General features: G+C 33.1%; 1 non-coding gene across 1 annotated transcript; it reads right to left on the bottom strand.

Annotated features, from left to right (window-relative positions):
* Positions 1 to 1,765: 1,765 nt before the first annotated feature.
* Positions 1,766 to 1,837, bottom strand: TRNAM-CAU (transfer RNA methionine (anticodon CAU)). Its single transcript has one exon. It is a non-coding gene; the product is annotated as a tRNA-Met (tRNA).
* Between the last annotated feature and the right edge of the window lie 16,465 nt (positions 1,838 to 18,302).

The raw sequence follows: 18,302 nt of genomic DNA, 5'->3' as shown, positions 1-18,302 counted from the left end.
GAACGTTTTAAGGCTCCTTACCGGGCCATTTATGTTAGGTATATTGGAAGAGTATATACTCGTTGTTTACAACACAAAGAAACTACCTTTATTCAAAAACCATGGGTAGTCAAATTGTAAAATTGTAGATGCATTGTAATGCGGGGGTGCAAGAACCAAACATCTATCATTAACTGACATAAATAAAGAAAATGTTGAGGGAAAGAGAGGAGATAACAATGTTAAACTTGATATATTTAATGTAGATACACTGGCTGACATTCGCGCACTCCATGATGCTGTCGTGACGTTGCGAGCGGCGCAATTTGTCGGATATTTGGAATAGTCTGACTGTGGCCACCAACGAATACGTGGACACACGAGTAGAGAGATTGTGCAACTACGATTGTAAAAACGATCCTGAATTGTAGAAGAGAATTATGAGCAAGAGATGATTAAGAACAAGTGACCTTTTTTATGTTTTTAGTTATTAATTTGAAAAAGTTAACAAAGCCATTCTATCGCTTCCTCTTTATTATAGATTTCACATGTTTATACGTAATGAAAGTAGGTAGTACATCAATCGTCATACATTTATCTGTAGGGTGAGTAATTATTATTGTAAATACAATGGTTACTATAATGTCACTAAGGACATTTATTGAGGGGTTGTTGTTGATTACAGCTTTTTTCAAATCAAAAATTAAAACCATTTTTTTTCGAAATCCTCAAATAACAAAAAAATATATGTAGTTCACGATTTAACAATATACTTAACTAAGAAAAATTAATCTGCACTTTAAACATCCTTATATTTAGTGTTGTATCTTCGACCTAATTCTTCGAACATAATAACACTGTGTCACACACGGGTGGTCTTCAATAAGCCTGTGACGTAACAGGCGGCAGACACGCAAAAACTGGATCGCTGGAATCAACAATAAAAACCTATACAAACTACGTTCCCTGAATCTACCCTACAAATAGTAGTCGTAAAGATGATTACGGTAGCATAAACGCGGCTTCTATGATGCCAGGTAATTTTAGGGTTCAATAACAATGCTCAAAAAGGAACGCCGCTGTTTGACGCAATATTTGCTCCCATTATTTGTCCAAATATGATGATTCATCTTATTGGGACTACTAGATTTAAAATATTTACTAATAATATATTTAAAAGTACATATTCTAAATCGCACATATTACAATTACGTATAATATTAATAATGTGTGCGTAATTAACAAGCGATGGACGGCAAACGGCAAATAATTTCAGACAGATTTGACTAGCAGTTTCTTAATCTGTTTTTTTGTATTGTGTCATGTAAGACTAATGTAAGATCGAATTATAACTTCTTGAATTTATATTTTCAGAAAGTTTTGAAACAATATTTTTATTTCCACCGCTAGTGGAAGAGTCAAGCTCACGCTTGGCATTTTTTTTATAAAGTTGAGGCGGTTACGTAATTGTAATGAAGAACAAGATCTTCCTGAAGACCATGTCTGAGTAATGGAACCGATTTCCGAGTAAATATTGGAAAGATATTTTTGATATATATGTATTGTAAGTCATTTTGGAAAGACAAGGTACCCGAATAAAAATTATTTACTAACTACTATATCTATGTGACAAAACAAAGTATGTATATTACTTTTATTTACATAGTTTTCAAATAATTATAGATAAAACCAATCTTTTTTGACATAAAAGGATTTTTTTGACATAAAAATAATTTTTCGATTAAAATAAAAAGTAAAAAACACACAAATAAGAAAAAAAATCTGATAGCAGAGCGTAGTTTCGATCTACGGACCTCTGGGTTATGGGCCCAGCACGCTTCCACTGCGCCACTCTGCTCTTGAGACGCCATGCGAAATTATTGAGAACTAGCTCTAGCTCTAGTTTTCATTACACATCCACTGTACGAAAAATTTCTCATTAGAAACTGGTTACGGACAAGATTGATAAAGTCTTCGATCACATCTAGTTATGAAATATAGTTATATATATATATATATATATATATATATATATATGTACATATAAATATGGAAGCTAATAAGCTTCAACTATAATAACACAATACACACATACTTAAAGAAATTCAATAAAAAGAAGTCCTATGACTAGAATATTGAATGACTTTTAAATTAGAACCATATAATTTTGAATTTCTAATATATGATTAGGGCATTCGATGAGAACTAGATGAAGACAATCAGCAATAGATTAATGGAAAGAGAGAGATAACTATATGCTGAGGTTTAAAAAAAACATAATGACAACTTCAAGGAACAGATTCAGAATTTCCAATTACACAGTTTGTGGTCGGTCGAGAGGAACGCCTCGCTGTTATTTCGTGTATCTCTGTCAATTTCACGGGGCGACGCGCGACGCGCGACGCTAGACTTGATGTGGTGTTAATATACATAAACTGAAGCGAAATTAATAATCAAGTAATAGTAATAAGTATTGTAACAAGAAAAAATATTTTACATATTAAGTAGTTCGTGCATACTTGGAAACAGTAGAAAAATACTTAATCTAAAGAAAGGCCAATGTCAAAACGGTGATAATTGCGTCTCAGGCGTTGAATCAACTTTAGATTTGTAGTAGAGTTTCTGTGATGACAACTAGACCCAACGGAAAATTGACTGCGAGCTATCATTTTTAATGCGATCCAGTTTAAGACATAAAGTAATCTGCATCACAAATTCGTATCATCAAGTAAATTTTTAATACTAATGCGTGAATTTTAGTTTCCTAATTTGAAATGCTATTTGGATCGTACCGTTAACATTGATAGTAGGTATAACAAGCGCTGAATGTTAGACCACACCTCAAGCAACTGTGTCCCTTTGTTCATCGCTAGTTAAGCGGAAGAAAATAATTACGGTGATATAATGACAGCCGGGAATTCATTGAATAAAATTGTCAGTTCGATAAATTGGGCTTAAAACCTGACAAGCTGTTTGAGGTAGAAAATCAAAAGGAAATATATCAAAACGCCTTTTTTATATTGAGAAAATTAATCTCTGTTATTATAAAAATAAACATCTAGTCCTATGGATTTCTATGTCGTGGTAATAAGGACGAATTCGCAATGAATTGCTATTACATATCAACAATTGTACAATGTAATAATATTTAAAATATTGGTGGTCAAACAATGATGCTTCAAACTTCCTACTGATCTATGTCATGCAGTCTATATGATAGTTCAGATTTATAAATTGGAAAATATTTTACAAACATATATTTTTTTCAAACTTTTATTGTCTTCAGAGACATAATGCTTATCACAATATAAAGGAAGGAAAAAAAGAGAGAGATATTCGTTCAGAAGTACTGGGCACAGGCTAAAAATTCATAAATTATTAGAAATAAAATTATACAATTATGCCACACGTCTATCTAAAATCAAACAGGTAGTTGTACAAAGTAAACATAATTTTTCAAGTTATTTATTAAATCAAAAACGATTGAGCTTTAATGAACGTGTAGCCATTTTTCAATCGCATCCCGCGGTTCCCTTGATCGCAGCCTCTCAAATTGCAGTACATAATATAATTGCAGAGTACTGTTTGAACAGAAAATGCGTGTACTTTAGCAATTTACTTGTTAAACTCCGGACATTGGCTCTTAGCTTATTTCGCTTTAGTTCAAACTGGGCGAGCACTTTGGCGAGTAAAATATCTTTTGACTTCCTAATATAGTCAACATTCCTGATTTGTCAATTTTAAATTCAGAGGCAAAATTAGGCCCTAATTTATTCTTTGATTTTGACTGATTTGAACTCAAAAATAATCATATGATTAAAAACAAGTTAATTAAAAATATTAAAGTAGGAGAGCCAACCCTGAGTTCAAAGCAGCCGGAATTATGCTCCAATGAGAGAGAATATTGTTATGAACATTATATTATGAAATTCAATCCTGATATCAGAACAAAAAACTGACTAAAATCATTGGACTTTATTAGCTTAAGCGTAATAATAGATTTCTTCCACAATACGACAGATTTGATAAAAGACATTAATATATGTTTAATAAATAATACCTATTGCTTTATCATAAATTTCTAAAATAGTATCTGTTTCCCATAATTATGAATAAATAACACTATAAAGTACAAGATCCAACGACGACGTTAGTACCTAGAATAAAATTTTAAACCGTTACAAAATGTACTAGCGAAATTTCTCCCTTTGCAACTTAACCAATCTGAAACTAGTCTTATTAAGTCATCAAAATATACCACCGAGATCGTACGTGAAGAGTTTCTTTCTGTGAAAAGGCTTGTACTTATTAAATTAATGGCAAATAGCCCAAAGGTCTTTCTTTTACATTTTAACTTTGAGCGATTTGAATTCTGAGACTTTATCTACGCCTTTTTCAACCTTAAGTTTGATTTTCTAAGAGCGCCTGCAATATTATCACGATTGTTGCGAATTTTATAAGATTCGGTCTAGTAGTATATGAGTATACCTAGGTACCGAAAAACATGTAAAAAAACAAATATTTTTTCTTTATGATTTTAGTTATATAGTAGATATCAGTAAGAATTTGAACTGTACAACAAATTATGACTGTATTATTGCACATATAGATAACGAATTTTATTTTTAACCGACTGACAAAAAAGGAGAAGGTTGTATGTAAAACTTTCTTACCCTAACCTTAATAAAACACGCCTTTATTTTATTCATCTGGAGCAAACAAAAACTTTTTTAATAATAGTTTTTACAGTAAGTACTCCAACAAAACTGAATCGCTGCTGTCGACATTAAGCCTACAAATTTATTTTTCTTTTTTTTAGTCTTGTGATATAAGTTGCCATTAAATGAATGTTTATGGCTGTCAGTGGTATGGTAGCTTTAAAACAGATGTACTGATATCATCTTATCTAAGCGATTTATTTTATAAATAAGGATATGAATTTATTTGTACCGATATGCAGTTTCACTCACATACGTTTTGGATTTATACTAGTTTTGATTTTCCAATGATCTGAAAACTAGAGTTACCGAAGACTATGCAAAATTTAGACGAAAATGTAGGAAAGCGTATCCGGGCTCCAACGCTCACCGGCTGAAGATTATATATATTATATTAGGACAAATCACACAGATTGAGCTGGCCCCAAAGTAAGTTCGAGACTTGTGTTATGGGATACTAACTCAACGTAACTGTATTTTATAACAAGTACATATATAGATAAACATCCAAGACCCGGGTCAATCAGAAAAAGATCATTTTCCAACATGACCCGACTGGGGATCGAACCAGGGACCTCTCGGTTCACTGGCAAGAACTTTACCAATGCGCCACCAAGGTCGTCAAAGATAAAACCAGGAATGCGCTCAGATGAGAGAGACTAGTTTTAATTTTCCCACAAAGACAAAACGTTACAGCTTAACATCCTACATACGCGTGTAAACAAGGCATTTATCGACTTGCTAATCCGGACGGACTTAGTTAGCTAATGAGGCCAAATAAACTTTACTTAATAAGCGCTAACACAGCCTCTGTGAGAACCTTAGTCAAACATTCTTCAACTGATTTATTCTAAGTTCGAAAGTGGTCGTTGTTGTTGCGAATTTAGGAAAACAATAGAAGAACGCCCAATAATATTGTTTAGAGTCAAGGTTATAATTAAAATTATTCCATAACTGTGTGAGTCACATAAAGTGCACTACGGTAATTACTGATACTACATTAAAAAACCTGCACACTGGTTGATTATTAATTTGTGTGTGAAATGGAATGAAACCATTCCATTAATTGTGCCAAGCACGTGTAGTGTGTGTTTCATTCCACGTATTGACCAGGATCCTCAGCCATTAGTAATACGGAAGACTATGAAGAGAATCATACTAGTAAGTATACAAACTGGGAAAGCAGAATTTTTACGTCGTCGTAACTTAACCATTGTCTTCTCATGAAGCCTATTATTAGTTTCATCAATATTATGTATTTTATATTAAGTTAGTAAGGTAAGTTATGAAAATTTAGTGTTAGTTCCAATAATAAAACTTAACAAATAATAATTATTTTTTTTTAAATCATTAAAAAGTCCATTTAAAATCGTTAAATCCGAATATGGTCTAAACTATTTTACAAAAGTAATATCGTGCAGTCCCACCAAATTAAATAGAATAGTTTTTCTCTAACGGATTAAAGCGAAGAAGCTAGACTATAAATCTGCCGATTTAACCGGTATCTGAAGATTGCAATCAGTGGCCGTAACCGCCGATAATTGTGCAATATTCGATATTATCTGATTCTCGTTTATACTGGAGAAAACTAACACAATTTAAACTTGACGTTCTCGTTCTAATAGAATCAGTTGGAGACATCTTGAGGAAGCTTGGACACTCATACTGGCATATTCCAAGTTACATTCACAGCCTCGACCCTCCGAAACACAGGGCATAAATAAAAGTAAACTTTAGAATCTTGAAGATTTCATTGTGGTTTTACGACTGGCCGCCATCGCCAGAATAAGGAAAGAACATTAAACAAACATTTTTAAATATTACTTTAAACTTACTGTAGGTATACCTGCGTAGTTATGGAATATTAGATTTCATGGGACTTGTTTTTAGATTAGTTGAAAATAATGGTAACGCTGTTTATTTTCTAAATATAAAATGAAGTTATTAATAAATGAATGATATTTCATACAAAAATTAAGAATGAATAGTGGAATCCTTCATTCCAGAAACAAAATCACCTTTGATTTTGTTTCAAGAATCAAAGCCACCTAAACATGATTATATAAATGCTCGTTCTCAAGCCACAGGCCTTAAATTTGAATGTCATATTGAAATAAATTGTTTTGTAATCTTATACGCAAACAGGCAGAAAACAACTGAATGAGCAATATCGGGTTACGTTCCATGGAAAAAATGGTCCTTCTTTGTGTTGTCATACGATTTACTTTAATAAAATAAATGAACAGGAAAAAAAACTATAAATACATTGGACCAATATGCAAAATATTATATCAATATTTTATGGTTCTCAACATGTATTAACAATGTAAATTGTGAAAATGGCTGTATTTTTTGTTCAACTCAGGCAAAAATTAGTTTTGATCAAAATATCACTATATTTTGATTGATTGAATTTTTACCTGAGTTGAACAACAACTATGTACTACTCGGCTATATCCGAATCCATATCGAGATAATAGTGAATGGGTGAAGTTTATTTCACACTAGCTTTTGTCCTTTTTCTCTCGTGAATTTACCTCCCTATATGAATTACCAATATATTTTAGCCATGATATTATAAAGTATTCTGCAGGACTGGTACAATTTGTATTGATTTGTTTGTTCATCAATAATAGATAATCAGTTTTTTTCCCCCAGTAACCCCAGTCTGTGACACGCACCACAAATATTTATGTGAGCTACGGCACACTTAACCATTTTGATCGGTGGAAAAACACAAATTGTGACTAATATATTTTTTTCCACATAATCCAATAATTTTATTTCGTGAGCGGTTCACACTTTATAGCTCAAAAAGCGTTTACAACTTTGATTTTTGTATGGAAGTCGATTACGCCCATTAGTCTCACTAATTACGTACTTTTACAGCCACAATTCAGTTTTATGGGCCTTGGAACATTTTCTATCGGCTGAGGGCCCGCCATCATAAACAAATTATTACAGTTTGCCGTCATTTAGGGTTGTAAACGTTTGTTAGCGAAAATCAAAGAGTACGAAGATTGCCAGAAGGCAGTCGTACCAATCTAATCGTACACAGAAATGTACGAAAATACCGTAGAAAAAATAGATCCACACTTATATTATATGGTTAAACCACTAAGTCGGATTTAATGAAATTCGGAATAGATATAGTTGATGTTCCGGGGACATAGGCTACCGAGGTGGGAGCTGATAGAAATAGCCAGTTTTACTTATAATTAAGGGTTGTAATGGACTAATTGGTGAGTTCTAAATGGACTCCTTATGGCGACAGATCTCATAATCCACTGTTTCACCCTTCAGAAAAATACATTTCAATTCGATTAACATTGTATTTCTTATACGAGCATTACCTACCGAGAATATTCAAAACAGAGTCGTAATGGTTAAGACAAAGGGCGGGAGTGACGTGGATCGTGCTAATAAGCCCCTTACGTCCGAAGCTAGTATTATTTTTATTTGTTTTATTTTTTAAAGATAGCATTGCCGGTTTTCAATGTAATTGCCCCGCTTCCTTCAAGGGCCTGACAGCTCAAAGACCACTCCGTGACGGCCGCATTGTCAGCACGCCTACGGCCGTATTCAAGATGTTTTAGGGTTCCTTGGCGAAATGTTTAACGTTGAAATCAAAATATAAAACATAAATTCATGCTTTAATATGCTAATTGAAGTATCAGTTTAATATTTTGTCGTTTGTTGATACAGTATCTACAGATTGAGGTTCTCGGAAACATGTTTAGTTTATAACGGAAAATATATTCGTATCCATTCTTGATTAGACGAAAAAATTATGAATGATGAAAGATGATCTATTTGTATTGAAATAAACCATTCAATGCTAAAGTAATTTACAGGAAATTAAAAAAAATTATAGTAAAGGCAATATTTAATAATTTATACGAGTATAAGACTGATAATCGAACTAACACTAATAATATCGAAGTAGCCAAGAAACAAAAACAAAATCGTAAACATATATGTTTGGTTTGCACTGGAATTTTTGGGAAAGTACTAGGGGTGAATCCCTCTCTGTTAGTCAACACATACTTTTTTCGCAAAACCTGATGCCAGTGTTTTAAATTAATTTTCTTATAAAGAGAACTCTGTCAGAATCCGACTTACACTTGGACGACTTATTTCTTTGATATTTAGCGTAAGCGGTGATCCTTACGTTGGTAAGACTTTGATCTGACTGTTGAATTTTCATTTCAAGTAAACAGTGAATTTTATCATTAACTTGTTGGGCTTGTTCTCAAAATATTTCTTTATTTGGACTCGCTTCTTTTATATTTTTTTCTATTTATTTAATTTTGAAATACACAATAGTTACTTACCGTTAACTCGGATTGCCATATAGTTAACATAAATCGGGACTCGGGAATCGGGAAAATATATCCAGCTCAGTTGTAATTAAAATAACAACAAATTAAATTAGGAATCTGTACAAGTGTTAAGCTTGGATTTGATTGGTCAGCGGCCGAGTAGGAGAGGCCAAAAGCAAGGTAAACCGATTACTCTCAAATTACTCATACCGCCCAGATTCAAAATATTAATAATACAGAATTGCAACTCGTAACAATAATACTTTATTGCGTAATTGTGTCAAACGCGCACAGATCCTGTAAGAGAGAGAGATATTGTTGCGTATTTTTTGTTTATACAATTATATATTTTTTCACGTAGGCAAGTGGTGTCATAGGTATGTATTGTTGAAAGTATAATGCGATTGATACAGGATAGTTATATGGGATCAGTTAGATCAGTATATGAGGAGATAAGTGCTATCACCTATCTCCTCGTACTTCGAACTGAAAATAACACATTGAGAAATACACGAATTTTATACACCCAATAAATCATTAATATTAGCTAAGTCAGGTACCTATACTACCATTGGTCGTAGAGTACATAATCCTATCGTATATACTGACATTACATATCTATGGTAGTCTACCTTCATCTTCTTACTGTCTTATTCCTCATGGCTGACTGTGACCCATGGTCTCTGGGTCTCAGTCTCTGGGCAATATTATTCTCCATTTCACACGCTATAAAGTATATAGCGTGTAGATGATAATGTCTCACGACCGCCACCGCTTCACACCGCCGATAGTCTATAATAATTCCTGAATTATAGTCCAAGGTGATAATTCTGTCCTCTCACTTTTTATAATCCAAGTGAGTCGTGTGACGAATCGGCGTTAAAGGTGCTGTTATGTCTTAATTAAATTATTCCCATAATTCTCAGTAATTATGTTTTACCACGTTTCAAAATAGTGTACAATGAAGTCGTTTCGAATGGGAGATCAGGGTTAATTAACGTTGCTTGTGTGTTACACTGAATTGGGTTTATGCCAGGTCAAAAAGTTTGCGCCCAGTTTACGCATCCGGGAGTAAACCTATCTCTGCTATTTTATGAGAAGATTAGTTACACTTTCATTCGCAAGATGGTAATAAATTTGCTCTTTCGTAATGATATGCAAGTATCATATTGTACATACCTATATTTGTTTTCATAAGAGGCCAAAACCAATTGGTTGATAAAGTAGGTTTTTATATTGACTGGACGGACATGTAATGTGTTTTATACAAAGTATACAAAATATACTTATATTGTGGGTATTTAATTTTTTTGTACATAGTAAAGTAATAGGTTATAAAAAATCTATAAATTTTAAATAACGAGATGAAAAATCTCATAAACAAATTGCAAAAGTTTTTGTGGATGATCTTTCAATTAAAATAAAATTACTATAAGTATGGATACCTACAGTAAAATCTGAAATACTTAGCTCAGTCATTTCTTGTATAATAAGTACTAAACTAAAAAAAAATGAATAATAAAAAATACTTGTATATCCACATTAAAATTTAATGAAAATAAAAAAATCGATAGTGCCGACTAACACGAAAACAATTATTCGAAAGTTAACGAAACACAAAAAGTGACTTAAATAACATTAAAATACGTCCCAACATATAACAAGACGCTGCAGTGTCATCTTTTCAAAGGAATTCCGCAAAGTCTCCCCTTTCTACCCCCGGTCATAATGCGGGATGCAATTTCCATAAATTTTACACACAGTGAACATAGTCCCGTCCTAAAAGATTGGACTCGCCTGTGATATGACGGCTTCTTAGCTAATATATGTGGTCCGCGGTGATAGAAATAGTATGGACGCGACTGAAAAAAGATTTGGTACTTAAAAACTGTAAAATATTTTTTCATGTATGTATTCACATTAACTTAGGAAATATCTATATGTATCAGTTGATCGAATTTCACGATTTGTTCTCGAAATTTTTAGATGTAATTAGCGTAGAAAATTTGCGCATTTTAGTGTCTCTCATATTTTTCATTTTACAAAAAATTTGGCTACACCCTTTTTTCTGGCCTATACTAAGTATATGTTTACATACCAAATTTCATCAAATCGGTTCAGCTGTCAAAGCGTGACAAACAAATTGGGATAAACAGTGTGCCTTTCTCATATAATATTATGTATGGATTTTCAAATATTATTATGAAGTTCTCAACTATTGACTTGTTGCTGATATGAGTTACATTATAATAACTTCTTCACAAAATTAATAACATTTCTAAACGTATTTATGATATCAACAAATGTAATCGCATATTCCATCAAAACCAAATACATTTTTCTCAAAATGCATTCCACTATTAAATTTCTGGAGACATATTTCTTTAACCCACGAATTTACATAACTATCATAGCAGAGGAATTCAAATAACTATAGCAATTTGTGGGAAAGAGTGAATTTTTCAAGTCGGTACAGCTCATACATTTTGTAGGGAACAGGGGACTCGTAACAAACGAAATAAATTATAAAAGATCTCGGTTCGGACAAGGTTAGAGACAAGTTGTAAATTTAACGGTCGAAGGAGTTCTTATTTCCCCGTTGGCTGTGGTTGAAACTATTCCTCTTTATGAGTAATTGAAACCCATGTCTGTAAATGTGGACTGCGAGGAATTTATTTAATTTGATACTTGAGAAACACAAAAAAGAAAATCTGTAAATCTTTTTCGGAAATCAAAATCTTTACTTAATTTAGAATGAATTTAGAAAAATATGCGTTACTTATTTAGTTCGTTTAATACGATCTTAATCTCATCTTGATTTTTATCAATTTCACTATATCTACAATAAATATTATAAACGCGAAAATTTGTACACGCTAGAATACAACTTGCAATAATACATAGTGTATTCCGAAAATTTTATTCCGATATTGGCACGGGAACGAAGCCCCGGCCGCAGCAATATATTATAAAAGAAAACCAAATTGTATGACGTACCTAATAATTAAAAAAAAAACTTAATTGAACATTAAATTACAACGTAATCCTCCAACATTACATATTTAACGACTCAAGAATTTCCGATGAGATATTAAAGTAACAAAGAAGTGTTAAATTTAGCAACTGCTGTAATTACATATTCGAAAATGGTCAAGCGCGAAATTAGTAACTTTGTATTATGTTCAGAGGGCGAAGTGCAGGTTTGCAATTCACTTCTCAGCATCGAGTCCATTCGTAGTGAGACGTAGCGAACCAATCACATTGCGGTGTTGTTGTCGTTGCGTCACAATGGCGCACTGTGATTGGTTAGCTGCCGCGTCTCACTGCGAATCGACTCGATGATGAGATGTAAACAGCAAAGTCGCACACAGATCATTATCTGATTTACGAGCGAGGCTCTTGTCAATGGAGTTCTTTCCATTGCATTATCTCCATAGCTAATTGCTTCACTTCTTGGTACGACATGACGCCCACAAATCTTTTATTTGCTTGCTCATGCGGCCCTTTCCATCTATAATACGTATCGTATCAAGTGTCGTAACATTTTCCCTCTTTTATTTTCAACATGTTTAATATTGACATAGATTTATTTACATACAATATTAATAAGCATATTTGGCCATCCAAATATGCTTATAAATTTGTGCAATAAGAAATCTATCTCTCGCTCTCAATTGAACGTTTTCGTAATTCCTTCCTTAGCTATTGAGCGTTGGAGCCCACGGTCCACTTTTTACTTTTTACATCTCCACTTCGCGCGGTCGTCGGCATCCCTAGTTGTCAGACCATTGGCACGCATATCATGCTTAACGACATTAAAAAAACAACCTGTACTTATATATAATAGAAGCAAAGAAATATTACTCGGTTTTAAGACACGAGTTAGTTTTATAGATAGAAAACAATAGCCCCCACAATATTCCCGGGGACACAACGGATTGCAATTTCCTTGTAAGGGACCCTAATAAAAATGGCTTGCGGTGATGAGAAATCTCTTTAAAGTTGTAACAGGATCGTAAACAGGAGTTTGGCAGTAAAGAGAACTTCATTAAAGTTGGCGGTGATTCTCGGACAGCGGCCATGTCTACTCTGAATAACCCTTTGCTATGTAAGTACACAGTTGAAAGCTAATAGACTCGCACGCTTTTTAGATACAATGTACTTAAAAATATATTTTTATTTAGTTGTTCTGACCCCCTATGAGATGGTGTTCAAATCGCGGGGGCGTCAGATTTCTCTGTGGTAGACTGTACTTGAATAATATTATGATATTGTAAATGCAATAGGTCTGTTACGTTTTCACAGTTAAACCGATTTTGATGAAATTTAATAGTTGAAGGCCCGAGTTGGTACCTAGACCACTTTTATTCACATTTCTACTCCCAGAGATCAAAACATATTATATTGAAATTGGAAAGCGAACTTGCCTTAGATTTTACTATTATAAGTCAAATCAGATTTTTTTTTCTAAATAAAACAAATATTGTTATATTTATTTTTTATATTCGGTGATGTCGAGGTAACGTCTTTACCAACGTCAAAGTCTAAAAGCATTCATATAAAAAATAATAATCACGTACCTAATAAAATAGATCAATTACAGTAACATAATATCAACTTGTGTTTTTTTACTAAAAGCTTTCGGTAAAATAAATTTGTTACTACAAGCTAACAAAGTAATCGCGAATGAATGAACTAAGTTTTTTTTTTATATCATTCACATCAATATAGTCACAGATAAACCCTTTTGTCGACTTTCAATATACGCTTTGAAGTTCCCAAAACTGTATATGTGATACATCAATTAAGCTGTCCACTCACTATTTGAATGAACCGCTCTACAGCAGTTCTGGAATGGAAAATCCTAAAATTCAAATTCAAACTACAGCTTCACTAATGGAAATACGGTAGACAGTTATCTTAGTTTTTTTGAGAATGTTAAAAACAATTTCATTTATATTAGAGCTTTAAAAAATGGAAAACGTTTGATTTTTTAGCTGCAACTAAAATATAATAAATGTTATTTAAACTGATTTAACTTCACCTATCGTCGGTTGACTGTAAGAGATCAGATCCTACATGGGATAAGTCTGCCGATGTACATGTATCTTTCTTGTATTAAATTTAATGTATGTACTTATTTTCGTGCATTAAATTTGTTACAAACAAACAAACTTCCCTGGAATCTGAGAAGATTAAATATAATACTATACACATTATTTAACTTATTTAATTGTATGGAGCGTGTAATTTTCGTCCTGGAATAGCTCCACGTGATGTCTGATTTTTTATCTGTGCCTCTCATGTCTGTATATCGTACGAGGCGACGAAATTTTGATATCCGATTTTTTTATGCGGGCCCCGGGCTTCGGGACGTCGTAGCCGAGAATCAAACCATGAAATATGCTCAGATGAGAGGTAATGACTTTAATTTAAACCCTTTTAGATGCTGTATAGTAATACATTTACAATAACGTCCGTTCCATTTCAATTGTAAATGACATAGACAGATGGCTATTTTACAATGTCAGAATTCTAGATACAAGGCCCGCATGGGGTAATTGAACTGTGACAAAATGGCTATGAAAACATCACTTAAGTTAACATTCGTAGCCAGTCATAAAAATGTATGTCAGATGCCTTTACGTGACTTCAATAAATTTGTATTACCCAAAACACGGAGGATTAGAAAAAGATTATATTTGAAAACAATTATTAAGTTGTGATTCTACCTAGCTGGGCCACTTGAGCTAGAACCAACAAAAAACTTAGCAATAATATTTCTTCGGTTACAGCGACATGTAGTAACTAGTTATCTATAAAATTAAATATAGTCTTTCTATCAATGAGATTGACCGACCGACCAGATTGCAGATGTAAGTACTTTGTAAGGGAGATTTAAGGGAGATTAGGAGCACCCATAACCGGATAGCATACATGAAGATAGTGAGGAAACGAATGAGATTGTCAGGATCGTGGCAATTGGAAACCCTTAGTCTCTGCTTGCTGCATGCGTTGCACATTGCACAAGTAATAGTATTAGAGCGTAGGGGTTATAAAATTCCCGAAATTGGGTTTTGGTTTCATTGACAGAAAATGTTTATTTAGGACTAGAGCCCTCGAAAGAATCTGACAATCTCGGTGAAGACCAAAATTCCTGTGGCCACCTGCCAACTAAGTGCGTCGTTCTACATCGTTCTACAATACATTAATTATCATTGGAATTATTAAAATTCAAATGTTTTTCTTTCTTCTCAAATACTATTTCTATAATTCTGTTAAAAGCATATTATTTACACGATTTATAATTAAATCAATCACATGCTTGCTAGTCGCAAAATCGCAAAAAAAAACTTAGTAATTAAAAAAAATTGTTAAAAACTTAGTTTTGTTAGTTCAATGACCTGGACAGGTGAAATTAATTAAAGGCTTGTAAAATAATTGCCACCAATATTATTATTACGTGTCCCTAATCACATACATTTATGATGATAAAAATCAAAACCCTGAAGAGTTAAGTCAGAATGGCAAGTTCCAGAAAGATTTAACAATTGTCTTTACGACAAAGATAAAATATGAAATAACGGTAGTAAAACCTTGATGGCACAATTAAAACCAATGGCGCTTGCTATGGGCGTCATTTTGTGAAACTAAATCGAACTTATTTTCTCTAAATGAGCATTTTAAACAATGACACTCTCGTTCGTCTTCTTCTTTTCGACTCTAAATTAATATTAATTTAGACCAGTACCTAAGTAGCCACAGCAGTTGGCTTTAACTCTTCGCTATGAACTCGAGACCCTATAAAGGCACACTTATAAGTTTTGTATTGCCTCTAAAATGGCATTATGCGTCAATCTCAACTTTTGACACTCAAGGGAAATCAAGCTCATATTTTCGATAATGATCCGTATAGCGGTTAAATATTATATTAAACAGAGAAAGAGATAAGAACACATTACTCAAATTGTGGATTAGAATAATTATAGATTATGTAATAAAAAAGATGCACGCCAAACCCGGAAACCAATTTAGGGATATTTTCTTACCGTTGCTTACCAATTAGTTATTTTAGTAAATGAAATATATTTATGCTCGCCAAAATACGAATAATTTGCCGACCGTTCATTACATATATAACACAACCAAAAACTATCATGTAATTTCAATCTCCTATCAAGTATTCCTCTCCACCTATATTCATTAGAGTTTCTTAGAAAAACTAAAAATATTTCTTGTGTTAATTTCCAGACAAAAATATCATGTTGTGTGACAAAACATGTTTCTGGACTTGTTTCCTTTTTTCGCCACCTGAAATGCTCACATCTAAACGCAGTCTACGAGACGAGAAAAATAAAATGCTGAGACTGAATAAATAAACGAAAGTATGCATTATTATGATGACGATTCTAAAAGGAAAGCATTAGAGTAGACTTTGTTATGAAAAATAAAATATTATTTTTTATAGGCTTGTATTTAGTCTCACTTACAATGTTGTTGCTACTTGTTTATTTACTTCTCTGGCTCAGTGAACCCAAAGTCGATCTTAACATAGAGAGAGTGCCATAGTTTCTGTTCGACGCTATGGTTGACAAACATGATAATATATTTTTGCCCATCTATCCATTGTAAGAGTGATTTAACCGCCACTATCATCGCCTCTTCCAAAAATAATGGAATTATATAAATTGCCTAATTATACTCTGATGAGTTAAAAAAAAATAATTTATTAAAGAAAGCAGTGATTAGCGTCATCCAATTTTGCTTAAACATGGAATACAAAAGAGAACATAAAAAAACAATGTCAACAAACAAAGTCTACTCCATCACCATCTCTGTTCCTCACAAAATCAATGAAGAAGCAGCGAATTGTGGTCCCCAACGTCGCGGTGCATAGACGTTACTGAAACATTGCTTGTTATCCAGGACCCGCGATGCAAATATTTTATTACATGCATTTCGCCAAAGCACAAGATTTGTCTGGGGAATCTCGGTTTTATTCTCGATATTTGCCGATTTTATACTGCTCCTTGCAGAAATGTTAACTTATATTAAGAACAAATAATTAATGGCATTAAGCATTTTGAACGATAACGTTTTTTTATTCCAAAAAAATGTAACCGACTTCCATGTTACTTACAAATAATAAAGTAAGGCATGTGCTTCGTGAATGGATGTCGATGCCAAGATAAATCTTTGTTTAAAATGTCTAAATGGTCATAATTCATAATCCCTAACTCCTGGAATTATATTGAATAAATCAAGGCGTAACATATAGAGCTCGTGTGGCAATTACTTAGGGCAATTATCGTCATCCTTACCGCGTCCCATTATTTGATGTTAGCGCAATATGTCTTATATTAGTTCCCATGGCAGTATAGAAAGCAAGCGTGAATAGAATAAAATCCTCTAGTGGATGTCATTCGAGACGACTAAGGGACACATTGGGGCCGTTAACAGCTGATAGGCAACAATAGCATACCCAAAGCAGATTGACGCCAGGCAGGCAGCCAGTTGTAAAATGTCGAATATTCCAATATTAATAGTTGACTTTTTTACGCGATTCTGAACTTTGGGGCGTCACACCTAAACACGTGAGGATAAGAGAGAGCAATATAGAAAGCATTAAAATTAAATTATCATTAACTAGCTACTAAATTAAATTATCATTATTTTACATTATATATTTACCAAATTTTACTTAGAACTGCTTGTAAAACTATCAATATGTCTAGTCAAAGTAGCAGTGTAAATAGAGCTTTAAACATCCCATGTTCAAAATCTAGAAGAGTAGTATCCGATGTGAAAACAAGACAACTAATTACGTGCACCTTCTGCTAACCCTAGCTGCCCTAACCCTCGCTTTAGTTCAAAAACTTTCAGCATTAGAGCCTCAAGTGCGTACTTAGTAACTCCACTAGTCTATATAAAACATTACACGAGGGTGGGTGATGATACGAGCCAAATTAAAGTGTGAACTTATATGAAAATTCTAGATGAAATTAGATTTTCATCTGCAATCAATAATTTTTGTTATGTTGTCTTATCACATGTCAATGTGATTTGATAATGACAATGTTTTTTTAAGTATTGACTTTTATTACGTCCATTAAACTTATTACAATTAGAGCCTTTTCATCACTTTTTGATAAAATATCACATTATAATCAAACACATAAACTAACTGCTAGACTAATTTGCCTGAAGTGATTGACCAGTTAGCCCTATCCAACACTTGAAACACAAATTTTGACGTTATCTGTTTGATTCATTCTATCTGATT

The sequence above is a fragment of the Plodia interpunctella genome, chromosome 12 (genome assembly GCF_027563975.2).
Source record: "Plodia interpunctella isolate USDA-ARS_2022_Savannah chromosome 12, ilPloInte3.2, whole genome shotgun sequence".
Classification (NCBI taxonomy): domain Eukaryota; kingdom Metazoa; phylum Arthropoda; class Insecta; order Lepidoptera; family Pyralidae; genus Plodia; species Plodia interpunctella.
Note: the sequence above shows the minus strand (reverse complement) of the source record. Positions and strands in the feature narration are given on the sequence as shown.